Source organism: Haliotis rubra, unplaced genomic scaffold, assembly GCF_003918875.1.
Source record: "Haliotis rubra isolate DU_JTF1 unplaced genomic scaffold, ASM391887v1 Scf244, whole genome shotgun sequence".
In the NCBI taxonomy this organism is placed as follows: domain Eukaryota; kingdom Metazoa; phylum Mollusca; class Gastropoda; order Lepetellida; family Haliotidae; genus Haliotis; species Haliotis rubra.
In genome coordinates, this window is record NW_025766492.1 from 537,463 (window position 1) to 552,000 (window position 14,538).

A 14,538-nucleotide genomic window follows, 5' to 3' on the forward strand; every position below is an offset into this window, starting at 1 on the left:
GTAGAGCGGGGTAAAATACAACCGAGTACAGTAGAGCGGGGCAAAATACAACCGAGTACAGTAGAGCAGGGCAAAGGACAACCGAGTACAGTAGAGCGGGGCAAAGGACAACCGAATACAGCAGAGCGGGGCAAAATACAACCGAGTACAGTAGAGCGGGGCAAAATACAACCGAGTACAGTAGAGCGGGGTAAAATACAACCGAGTACAGTAGAGTGGAACAGAATACAATCAAGTAATGTAGGGCGGAGCGAAATACAACCGAGTACAGTAGAGCGGGGCAAAGGACAACCGAGTACAGTAGAGCGGGGTAAAATACAACCGAGTACAGTAGAGCGGGGCAAAATACAACCGAGTACAGTGGAATCAGGTAATGTAGGGCGAAATACAACCGAGTACAGTAGAGCGGGGCAAAGGACAACCAAGTACAGTAGAGCGGGGCAAAATACAACCGAGTACAGTAGAGTGGAACAATACAATTAGGTAATGTAGGGCGGGGCAAAATACAACCGAGTACAGTAGAGTGGAACAATACAATTAGGTAATGTAGGGCGGGGCAAAATACAACCGAGTACAGTAGAGCGGGGCAAAGGACAACCGAGTACAGCAAGGCGTTTCAAAATACAACCGAGTACAGTAGAGTGGAACAATACAATCAGGTAATGTAGGGCGGGGCAAAATACAACCGAGTACAGTAGAGCGGGGCAAAGGACAACCGAGTACAGCAAGGCGGGGCATAATACAACCGAGTACAGTAGAGTGGAACAATACAATCAGGTAATGTAGGGGGGGCAAAATACAACCGAGTACAGTAGAGTTGGGCAAAATACAACCGAGTACAGTAGAGTGGAACAATACAATCAGGTAATGTAGGGCGGGCAAAATACAACCGAGTACAGTAGAGCAGGGCGAAATACAACCGAGTACAGTAGAGTGGAACAATACAATCAGGTAATGTAGGGCGGGGCAAAATACAACCGAGTACAGTAGAGCGGGGCAAAGGACAACCGAGTACAGCAAGGCGGGGCAAAATACAACCGAACCGAGTACAGTAGGTAATGTAGGGCGGGGCAAAGGCCAACCGAGTACAGCAAGGCGTGGCAGAATACAACCTAGTAAAACAGATAGGGGTAATGTACAACCGTGTAAAGTAGAGCGGGGCAAAGTACAACAGAGAAGCAACGACACGGGGCAGAGTCCAACAGAATGGGACAGAGTATACTGAGAAGATGGAGAGAGACAAAAGAGCATATATACACAAGAACCAAGACCTTTGTGTTTCTCCTCGTCTTAACGTTCTCTGCAACACTTCATCATTGTGCACTCACGTTAATAAGTTCTAGGAAAACATGTGGGACGCCCTCTGTATTGATTGCAACATGCGCTTTGTTTGCATTAGCTCGTTATGTTTCAATAACCTGAATATGAGCGTTTCTTCTCAATGTTCCAACACATGGGTAATGCCGGGCCATGAGTACATGTCGTGTCAGTGATCCTTTGAAGAATTAACCATTAATTCCACACGCACTTAACTTCAAGCACGCAATTCAATGCTTGTAAATTCGACACTTGTCCATTCAAGGCGAAAGTTTAAAAATTATGAAGCGTTTAACATTACCTAAGTGAGTGAGTTAGTCAACCCCGTCATGAGAGAACAGGGGCGCTTGGGTAGCCAAGTGGTTAAAGCGCTCGCACCACAGACCAAATACCCGAGTTCGATTTCCCACATGGGTACAATGTGTGAAGCCCATTTCTGGTGTCCTCGTCGTGATATTGCTTTAATATATTGCTAAAGGCGGCGTAAAACCATACTCACTCATTTGAAGATATTTCAGTTATATCTCGCTGCGTTTCAGCTTCAAGTGGGAGGAAAGCCCCGTGTAACGCAGGTCCTGCACGGTAATCATTGCAATGAAATAAGCGAGCAAGGGTGCTGACATACCTAAAGACTTACGATCCGGGGTTCGAACCCACGATCATAGATTTAACCAGTGATCCCTTTATGATAATGGCACTTTGTCATGATAACACTAAAATGGGTCTGCTGTACAAAAGAAAACTAAGGTCCTTTTGACTAGTTACAGTCAATCATCGTTGTGTCGAACTTTGATGTGTCGAACTTCCGGTTGTCACAGATTATACTTGGTCCATGTGTATTCTTTCTTCAGTCATCAAGGGGCGGTGGGGTAGCCTAGTGGTTATAGCGTTCGCTCGTCACGCCGAAGACCCGGGTTCGATTCCCGAAATTGGTACAATGTGTGAAGCCCTAATTTCTGGTGTCCCCCGCCGTGATATTGCTGGAATATTGCTAAAAGCGACGTAAAACCCAACTCACTCACTCACTCTTCAATCATCATTTTGCGGTTCTGTCGAACCTCGGTTACCTCGGAGGTAGCTTCGACACAGCAGTGTTTGAAATACACGAATACAGTCCTTCGAAAACGTGTTTACATGCAGAAACTGTCCAGTTTGACTTGTTTGCTGTGTAACGCTATTTTGGCGAATCTGTAAATGATCGAGTCTGAGCCAGACAATCCAGTGATTTATACTGTGAGCACATCGTCAGTAACGTTGACACACTATCAACCAAATCACCCAGCATGATCACCCGTTTGGGACAACTTCGACCTACGGATACAAGCGGACAGTGCCAAACAAAACCAAATACATTGAAATGAAACTGCAATGAAAAAACACGTCGCGACTATCAAATATACATCAATCGATATATCGATATGTCGATATATCGAGACGTTAATTATTCCCAGAACTGAATCGATGCACCACCTAGCTGGGAATATCGTTACAATATACTGATATGTCATATACAGTACAACCAGAAATTATTGAGAATTTAAAGATTGTAATTTTTATATTTTTTTTCATTCATTTCTCACGTATTAAATATGAATATTACCAGAACATAACTCCAGATTCAAAGACAGGTGAACAGTTAGTATTTTGTTAAGTCACCATGGGCAGCAATGCAGGCTTCAATGTGGCGGGGCATACTACTGATCAAAGCAGTTAGAAAGTCGTGGTCCATGCTGTCCCAATATCGGACTGCCTCTTCTTTCATTTCAGCAATATTTGTCAGATTTTTCTTATTGACACTTTCCTTCATAAGTCCCCAAACATTTTCTATTGGATTTAGGTCAGGGCTATAGCTTGGCCAATCTAATAATGTCATATTTTGGGTCCGAAACCAGGCCTGTGAATGCTTTGAACGATGTTTTGGGTCGTTGTCCTGCTGGAAAATCAAAGAAATTCCATAGAACACGTGAGCAGATGGAAGTAAATGTCCCTCGAGAATATCTGTGTACCGCTCACTGTTCATATTCCCTTCAAATACACAGAGGGGCGTTTCCCCTAACACAGATATGCCACCCCACACGTTAAATTTCGGACTGTACTTTGGGCGCTGATACAAAGGTTTTTCAGTTTGTTTGGTCCAGAATTTCAAAGTATTAGGAACAGCCACACAAAACTTTCATCTGAGAAAATCACATTGTCCCAGTTAAAATTTCTATGCTGTAAGCACCAGTTCAACCTTCGCTCCTTTTGTTCAGGTTTAATGATCGGTGATGGAATTCCTCGACTTTTCTGCCAACCCACTGCATGCAGCTCAGTTCTAATTGTCTCCTTACAGACAGCCACAGTTCCTCTATCAATCATATCCAGCCTTAAGTTTTCTAAACTCCTTCGTTTGTTTTTAGAAACAAGAACACCAAGCCGCCTCCTGTCACCGACAGTCAATTTTCTGCGCCTCCCTGGTGCTCAATGCCATATCCATTTGCAATATTTTTCAAAACACGATAAACAGTGGACAAAGGGATGCCTGTTCTACTTGAAATCACTTTAGCTGATCTGATGTCCTTGTTATAATACTCTAAAATCAACTTCCTCTTCTCTAAATCATCCATACTGAGGATCACTGAAACTGTCGTCTGCTAGCAAGTAAACAAAGGGGGATAACTCTTCACAAACTAATGAAAAAGGATTAACGGAGTCGTCTCTCTTGAATAAAACCAAGCACTTGATAGCTGGTCAAGGTTGTTTACACTAGAAATCCAATTAAACATATTCCTAAAATTCTCAATAATTTCTGGTCATACTATACTACTCACACGAAGTAAAGGCCACTCGATTTGTTTTACTGGCTGTACAGTAAAAGCCTTGTGCCTTCGTTTTCTTTGTTTATTCATTTATTATTCAGTAGTGTCGAACTTGGAATAACTCGAAGTATTAACCTCTTCAACTTCGACATAACGTTGGTTTACGTTATTCCTGCTGTGACTGATTAATTAACTACTATCAAAGGAAAATAGCAGGTATTTTTTACATTCTCTTGAATAGTACTTATAATGAGGACATAAGTGCTGTTAAATACTTTGATAATGGGTGATATTGTATTACTGTCATACCCCCTTACATTTCTATATGGTAAGGGACCGTTCATAATTTATGGCTAGGGGGTGACTCGGAGGATTTTTATGGACAAGCATGTACAATGTGAGTGACCCCCCTAAAATTTATGTACAAAGTAAGTGACAACCCCACCACCCCACCCAGCATGTCATGTACAATAACAATGAACTCCCCTAATATACTTGTGTTCAAAATTGCTGACCCCCCTAGTACATGTGTACAAAATTGATGACTCCCCACTACCTCCCCAGAACAAAATGGGTGACACCCCACCCCACCCCTTAAAATCATCATTTAAACAAATAAAATATTGGAAGGGATATGCACAGTCCACGACATGGTTGACCGCAAGTGCTATTGGACCACATGATGAGTGAGTGAGTGAGCGAGTTGGGTTTTACGCCGCTTTTAGTACAATTTCAGCAATACCACGGCGTGAGACACCAGGATTGGGTGGTCAGGAACGCTGCCTTGTTTGATGCATGCCATCGTATCCGATTTGATTCATGCTCGTTTCAGTCACTGCAATATTATGTCCAGACTCGACCATTTACAGACCGCCGTCATATAGCTGGAATATAACGTGGCAAACAATAAAGCTCCCCACTGCGCTTGGCGACCTCAACCGTGCTCGGAGCCGAACTCACAACTGACGGACCGTTATGTTTAAAAACAAATAATTAAATTTCTTTGAGTTTATAGTTATTCCTGCATTCTGAGGAGATGAATTTGCATTCATTTCCCTCCGCAGATTCATTAACTTTGTGTATCGGTTTTTCGATTCATTTTTAAATGAAGTGACAAAAATACACAATCAATCCTTAAGTGATAGCTGCCGTGACGACGAATTCTCTTCATCCAACTAAATTATTTTCTTTGACAATTTGAATTTTCTCTTTTATTCCAACTATCATGTAATTGATACTGTAAGAGTGTAACGCGGAAGTTGAGTGTTTTTCGTTAGTGTGCTATCGCGGATGAGTTTGATGAACAAACGTAAATTGATTTGAACTCATCTTGGAAATAGAAATTCAGTCGTAAAACATTCCCCAATTCACTATCTTGAGAGAGGTTCGAATCCAGGATGGGGTCAACCCCAAAAGGTAGTAAAATCTGTAATTTACTGAGAAAGTGTAGTCCCAGATCAAACATATGTTACATTTGACCACTTTCTAAATGGCATTGTGTATTCACAGTTTTCGGCCATGGGAACCTTGCCAATATATTGTCAGAAGGGTATACCAAGTAGATGATCCAGACATGGTTGTCCGACTTCCACTTTTGTGGAAGCCGCGATGGCTCAGTGGGTTAGATCGCTGACTTTCTGTGCTGGCGATTATGTGCCTGACTCTGAGAGTACGACTCCCCGGTGGCACTCGGGGCGTTTGCAGTTGGGTAGCCTAGCGGTTAAAGCGTTCGCTCATCACGCCGAAGTCCTCGGTTCGATTCTCCATATTGGAAAAATTGTGAAGCCTATTTTTGGTGTCCCCACCGTGATATTGCTTGAATAATGCTTAAAGCGGCGAAAAACTAAACTCACTCCCTCACTCAAAGGCTAAAACGCAAAAGAGGTCAAGAATCTATGCGTTACTGAGACAGCGTAGGCAGAAAATCCCATATATGACAACCCGTGAAGGTCCGGGTTAGAATGAACCTTCAGTAACCCATGCTTGTCGTAAGAGGCGACTTACGGGATCGGGTGGTTAGGATCGCTGGCTTGATTGACACATGTCATCGGTTCCCAATTGCGCAGATCGATGCTCATGCCGTTGATCACTGTATTGTCTGGTCGAGACTCGATTATTTACAGACTGCCGACATATAGCTGGAATATTGCTGAGTGCGGCGTAAAACTAAACTCACTCACTCAATCCTATATGACACATGCCACATTTCACTACTTTTACTGGCATTGTGCATCCACACTTTAAAGACATCCCCAAAGACATACACTAAAACGGTACCACATTCACAGGAACCCGTTATCGCCATGTAGGTTACTCTATTTATATATGTGACGTGCGTGTAGATCTATGGTCTATGTATAACCTACATGGCGATAACGGGTTCCTGTGACCACATTTGGTACTAGAACGTATTTTTCAAAATTCTTATATTAGCCCTTGGCAAGTGGTGACAGTGGTGATATAGGAACAGTAACGATGGTGGCACGGGCTGGGAAGGCGCTTGATGTACATATTCAATGGGACACTATTCTAAACCTAGAAGTGTTTATTTACATTTGTTCATCCGAGTGAGTTCAAAAGAACGGAGCTGTCCGTAGTAACAATGTTTCGCTGTAAAGTGAAACGTAAACATTTCAGAAAGTATTCCTATATTTGGTAGAACCTTATTCAATAGTCATTTATATCTTGCAGGAATGCTGACAAAATGCCGAATTTCGTGCAATTCTACCTGGCAATGAATCAAAGCAATTATTTCTGTTGTATTGAAATCGTGGAAAGCCAAGCAAAAGCGCGGTGTGTAGGTGTAAACCTTTTTCCTCCACAGTGACATGTTTATGAAAGAACACGTGCAGTTATTAGTAATTACACGTCATAAAAAACGGTACACGTAATAACTTCATAACATTTGCTTATGCCAGTAAAACGGACGAGCGTTCGCGGAACTCCGTCAGGTGTATGGCTAAAGGGGGATAACTCGTGGCATTCCTAGTAACCTGGTTTCATTACTTGTTCACGGTTTGTGTTCACACCAAGGAATTAATTACTGTGGTATGTTACGTTTGTTTGCTCTGTGTGTTTCGTTTTGTTTGTTTTTGTGTTTTGGGTGGGTTTTTTTCTGTTGTTGTTTTTTGTTTGTTTGTTTTCGTTTTGTTTTTTGTCTGTGTTTTTTGGGTGTTCTTTTTTGTTTTTTGATTGTTGTTGTTTTGGGGTTGCTTTGTTGGGTTTTCGGGGAGGGGAGGGGTTGCTGGGTTTGGTTTTTTTTATGGTGTTTCTTTTCCCAGCCTTTAGTACTATTCAAGCCACAGCACATTACACGTGTGGGGGGAAAGAATCTTCGGCGAGACGACCAAATTACTGGCGATGCTTCCATATTCATATACCGGTATTCAAACTTACATCGTGACTGCAAATACCTCTTGATCTATTTATTATCACCATGTGCTTTATAATGTCATTATACGATGAAGTGTAGCTTAACATCGTATGTTTCGATTATCGGAAATATAACTGATTAGGGATAATACAATGCTTGTATGATATTTACGATAAGGAATTGTGAAGTGAGTGTAGTTTTATGCCGCCCTTAGCAACGTTCCAGCAACATCACGACAGGAGACGGGCGTCACACACCCATGTGAGAAATTCAACCCGGGTCTTCGACGTGACGAACGAACGCTTAACCCACTAGGCTACATCATCGCCCCTTACTATATGAAAGAGACTTGGGTATAATACGTTCCGTCTATGAGGAGGGTATTCAAAATAAGGTATGAAAGGTATTGTTTAACAGTTCGTACAATAATTTATTGTCCAACTCACTAAATACAATTCCTTTAAAGACATCCCCGAACACCTACACTAAAATCTTACCACATTTGGTACTAGAACGTAATTTTCAAAATTCTTATAATGGCACTATTCTAAACCTAGAAGTGTTTATTTACAAATGTCGACGTAAGTTTCCTTGGCTCAGTGCTGTATATCAAGATCCGACCCTCAGCAAAACTATGAAATGAAATATCTCAATATCAATACAATAGTTGAATACACAGATACGGGCCATGAAAATTGCTATATATGCAAAGTTTAAAGTTGATTTAAAGTTGGTGCGTTCATGTTATAAAAGTGTGTCTTGTAGTATTCTAGTACGTCTCTTACTTGTACTTTTTGTATTATATTATTTCTCCTTTACTGTCTATATTATTCCGTGTATGGTTCTAATAGTTGCCTGTGGTGTAATTTGCTATGGCAAATATCCTTGAGCTTGGAAAGGGGTTTTGGAAGTTGTAACAATCTGCCCCTGATCCTTTTCACTTTGTGAATAAAATATGATTAACAAGTGTCCTGTCTTCGAGGATGCCAAATCAGTTAAAAGAGACACCGGTAATTGGGAACGTCTTCACAAATTGAACGTAGTTGTACTCTGGATCACGTGTGATGCGGTCTGAGATCTCGTGTCACAAGTCAAACACGTATCACTGCTATGCAGATCTGTCCACTTAGTCCAAGGATCCTGTTAAATACGACCAAAGGGCCATTCTCTAAGTACCACGCAAATCTGATAAAAACACAAAATGCACTGACTGCTCCCTGAACTCGTGACCCTTGAGATCGATAACAATTGGTTAATTACTTACGCTAGGGAGAAGTCATTAACGTGGATCTAAACTAACACGGACAACAAAGAGGGGCATGAGTTGGCCCTGATTCCAAACTAAAGGCTCCTCCGGAGCAGAAAAAGACATTCATGAAGAAACAGCGCTATTAGATTAGCCGTCCGGACTTATCAAATTATAAGAAATTCTGAGAGCACGAAGCATGGTTATGAAATAGCATGGGAAGTTATGGTTACTTCAAAGGCACCAACGAAATAGCTTCATTGATTAAGATATTCCAACAAACGATGTTCTTAGAAGTTTCCGTTATTAATGCCGAGCAATGAGGAATTCCATATCATAATTAATATAAACTGAAGTTGAGCCGGAGCGGTTAGAGTGCTCGATAAGATGATCGCTTTATGTTCAATGTTTGATGTGAAAACACACAATCAAATGATTCTGACGCTGTTGAAATAAAACTCTCTTTTGTCATGCCGCGTCATGAACAAGTTGGAATGAAATGAATATTAGCACGCTAGGAACACTGGCAATTAATTCCCAGTCATGTAAACAAAACTATGACCAAAGGAAATAACAAAATACAACCTCGGGTTTATTAAAATAAAAATATCAGTGATGGTGCAAACATTGGTTGTTAAAACTCCTAGTTGAGGGAAGATAATATTCTCGGCCATGATTCGCAGGAGGTAGTTTGGTAGATTTGTTTTATTTTCATCTTTTAAATTCCAACGTCCCTCATTCAACATTTGATGTTTTCCATCATGCTGAAACATGAAGTAGAGTATAAAGAGACGCATACCTTTATCTCATTTAAATGACCTGTGAAGATCCGGGTTAGAATTGGTTTTCAGCAATCCATGCTTGTCGTAAGAGGCGATAACAGGATCGGGTGGTCAGGCTTGCTGACTTGGTTGGCACATGTCATCGTAACCCAATTGTGTAGATCGAGGCCCATGCTGTTGATCACTGGATTGTCTGGCTGGGATTAACATTATAAAACTGAATATCTTAAAGTTTTCTAAGTGGCGATGGGCGTTCATAATTTGATTTTATTGCAGATGAAAACTTCTGATTTGAAGAAGGTACGACATAGTGATTTTTCGAAAACCGATTATCATGTTATACTGCAAACAAATAGTATGGGAACACCCTAAAATGTGATAGTCATATATAAACTTAAACGTGGTGAGGTCATTTATACTCTAAGGTAAATACAACTTTTTGTGTGCTTAATTGGCACCTTAAACGACATGTTGGAACATGCAGTGAAGCAACTGATTCAATATTCGTTGAGTTTGAGTGAAATGAAACATTTTCAAAAACAGCGAAAATCAAGGGTGCTCAAACAACGCCCAAACATAACAGCCTAGTGCATGTGGAAGACAGACTTCCCATGCAGCTAGTGGCGCCTATGCACTATACACCGGACACAAAATCACACGTCCTAAAAAAGGGCGGTAGAACAACTCAGTGAACATAGTAAATATCGGGCGTGACCATCATTGACCAAATTCTTAAATATTGATGCCAGGGGCTGGCCTTCCCATTCCCAAGACTTGAACACCCGGATAAGCTGGGAAGAGAGCAGACGAATCAGACCTTGCAAGACCTTGGGCGAGCACTCTTTGACCAAAGGTACCGGTCAGACAGGACATCCTACCATGAGACGTTGTGTTGCCGCTACAGCCGCCCCAAGAGGTTATGGTCTTTATTGACTTTATCAGTGAAGTTTGACTGACTGACTGAGTTTGGTTTTTACGCCGCTTTTGGCAATATTCCAGCAACATCACGGCGGGGGACACCAGAAATGGGCTTCACAAATTGTGCCCATGTGGGGATTCGAACCCGGGTCATCGGCGTGACGAGCCAACGCTTTAACCATTAGGCTACCCCACCGCCCCCAGTGAAGTTTGAGCTGGAACGTGATGCATTATCGTTCCAATAAAATGATGCCATACTACTTTTCACCGTCTGTATTGTCACCTAGATGGCAGCGGTATGATACGCATCTGTTTTTATAATAATGCACACAGTCTTATAAGACCGTCTTTGCCTTCATTAGTGATAATGATATGAATGTCTTTCATTTTATTTGAAAACTGTTTTCATTGTTATTGGAAGCGGTGGAGCCTGGTTTCATCACAAGGCACAAATAATTTCAAGAACGTTTGTGTATCAGCTTCAAACAGACCTAGATTACAACGAGTCATGATCAGACGTCTGAAACTTTATGACTCTAACGAGCTGATACTTTTCTTTGCCAAAGTTCCTGCGATAGTGGGATGTTCTCTCGTCTGGGAAATGACTGCTCAAATAACAATGTGGCACTCAGTGATTCGCTGGTCATCCCTATATCGTGGAATTTCTGAAACGTTCGTTTGCCGTCAGGGACATGGAAAAAATACTATGGGTGGGACTGACGGGATGGAAACAGTGTGGTTTTATGTCGATTATACAATATTCCAGAATTGTCACGATAGGGCTACACCAAAAATGAGCTTCGTTTGTTGCATCCATGTGGGGAATCGAACCTGGGTCTTTGGCGTGACGAGCGAACACTTTAACTACAGTGCTACTCCAGCACGGAAGGTCTGGCGGACAACGAAACCCACGACATAAGACCCTTTGACAATGAGCTATAAACGACATATACTACTAAAAAACTGAGAAGAAGCCAATTATTTCATCTTACAACAGTTAATTAACAAAGTGTTTAGAACTTAGTAAGAACTAAGTCTTGATGACATCAAAGATCCTCCAAGAAACATTAAAATATCAAAAGATTGGCAAAACCCTACTGGACCTCAGTTTGATCGGGGCGTGGTGGGCGAGCTGTCTGAGGCGCCAGGCTAGTGATCCAGCGAGCTTGAGGTGTCGGGTTCGAGCCCACCTGTGACCGGGTGTAAAACCTTGGAGTCAACTTTGTGTGCAGACTCTTTCTGTGTTGTCACAACCCCTGGTGAACAGTACAGCAACGTGCAGTGAAACTTGGACAAAATGCTGTGACTATGTGTCCCAGTCCACCCAGCTGCCAATGGGTGCCTTGTAAGGATGGGAACGTCACATTATAATTAACTTGGTTCGCCTAGTGGCTGCACGAGTTGTATACTCCCCAGGGAGTTGAGAATGATAATACGGTGTGCTGTTGAAATTGACATCCAATGATCGAGGGGAAAAACAGCGCCTTGAGCATGTACTAGTTGGGTGGATATGTGCGTTATATAAATATCATACAAAAAATAATAATAAATAATAATGACCGCGCGGAGGCATGCAGTCACGAACAGAATGTACACAAGGTGCATGAAAACCTGTGTATCATTACAGAATTGTTGCATATCATTTGCTGCTGATGATCGCACCATGAATGCAAATATGCCACCTCAGCGTCAAGGATGTCATTAAGGAACGAGAATTCATTGGCATGCTTGAAGCAGAGTCAACACAACGTCACGCTACAAACGTTTTGGGGTTTTGTCAGCAAAGGCGTGATCTGCAGGGCATGGAACCGATCAGCTACCATGGGTACACAGGATTTTGCGAGGACCTTTCCATTGATTCGGGGATCGTTTATATATAAATGTATGATGTAAGTAATCAGAATGATTCTGACTATCTGTGTATTGTTATATGTTTTATCGTTTTCATTGCATGTGAGAGAAGAATGCATATATGCCGATCATTACCGTTGTCGTTCTGCGAGATTTTCGGTCAGTCATGGCATCACGCTGCACAGAAACTTAGACAATTTCGTATAAACATATCACATTACTGTATTGTATCTATTTTTTTAATTTGCTATTTCTTGCTACGATACTATTTCCATGTATGTTCTAAAAGTATTGAAATTATGCATGCTACGAATAAACGAATGGATGTCTGAAATTTGTTGAAAATGGACAAGTGTGTCTTTCTTTGTTTACACAGTGTCTTTCGCGCACAGCGTTCGTTTTCATGCCCAATATCTTTCGCTTCAAATCACCTAAACACCTGATTGTAGTGACAAAGACCATTTCTTTTTGATACTAAAATGTGTGATGAATTCAGTGATGCATTTATCGCAACTGAATATGAAATATACGTGATGTAATAATTAATAAAGCTAGCCATTAAATGTCTTGTGTGTCACATCAACACCCGTCCCCCGCAGAGGAGGGATATTTGTGGCCCCATATTTGCTTCCATTACTCAAGTTGGTTTTGAGTCGATGTAACACGTGTTCTGATTGGATAGAAAGAAAGGAGATAATTCGTGTTGCGATTTTCTTGCCGCTAGGGGATTTTACGAGAACCGGGAAATATGGTCGTATTAGAACAGAGGTTCGTAGGAGGATATGACAAGTAACCTCTGTGGGAAGAGAATGACTGAAGAGGGGAACGATGTTCCTTTAGCAGCTATCCAATTATTTTGTTTTTGTGATTTCCCCATGTTTCAGCTTTGATCAGGTATTGTTTGGTCACGTGATGTTTGCTGACATTGTGTCACACATCAAACTCTTGTTCATTAAATATGTCTTCTCGCAAAGTAATATTTGCAACTTTATCTGATGCACACAGTTTGACGTTTTACCTTCTCAAACTCAGATGAGTTTGCCATGGCATAACAGATTAGCTGTTGTAAATGAAAGAATCAGGGTGTCCTCAACTTTCTGTTATCTGCAAATACTGTCCCTTTTGTTTCAGTGAGTTTAGTTTTACGCCGCATTTAGCCACCGCGGGGAACACCAGAAATGTGGGAAATCGAACCCGGGTCTTTGGCGTGACGAGAGAACGATCATTCATTATCTAGGCTACCCTACCGCCCCATTTGTTTCAATACTGCACTCAATAACTCGGATCGTCGAAAACCCAGGTTTGATTCGCTACACTGATTGATCTGCCCGAATAGTTACTGATTCAAGTTACCTTCACCCAAGGGAGCTCACCGATATTACCGGCAGGAAGGACTGATTAGTGCAGGGCGGCAGGGTTGTCTCGCGGTTGAAGCGGACGCCGAAGTGACGAGCGTGACGAGTGTGTCCAGTGTCCATGTCATGATTGTTAGAAGATTACTAAATGCGGGGTAAAAAGATATTGACTCACGCAATATGCTCATAAAATGGTCCACGGAGTATTCCTATGCCGTTTCCATTCACTGGTTTTCTTCGCTAAAGGGGTTTATATTTGACACCGAGTCTGGAGTCGTATTAAACTACAACTCCTAACTTGGAATCCTTACTGTGTTTCTGGATCGATGCCAAGCCCTCTGCGAGTGCAGCTGAACTTGTATCATTACTGCATGTAATGTTGACCCTTGAAGATCCGGGTTAGAATAAATATTGGTCTTCAGCAACCCATGTTTGTCATAAGGGGCCACTAACGGGATCGGGAGGTCAGACTTGGTTGACACGTCATCACATTTTTATCCCAACTGCGTAGATCGATGCTCATGATGTTGATCACTGGGTTGTCTGGTCCAGACGCGATTATTTACAAACCACCAGAATATAGCTCTTTGATAAACAACAAACAAATAATATTGACATTATGACTTTGTTCAGTGTTTTTGTTTAGTGAGCACCTTCACTCACCCCGTACCCAAACAGACCACACGCATTTGTCACATCGATTTTTCCACAGCGAGTGAAAGTTGCCAGTCAGTATGTAAATCCTATTTAACCAGTGGATAATTGCAGAACCTAATAAAAACCTGGGTACAGTGGATATTCCCTTGAAGCCTTGAGTCCGAGAGGGTCATATTGCCCAATCCACTCTACATGACCAGTGGCGGATCCAGAGGTGGGTTCAGGGGTTCGGACACACACA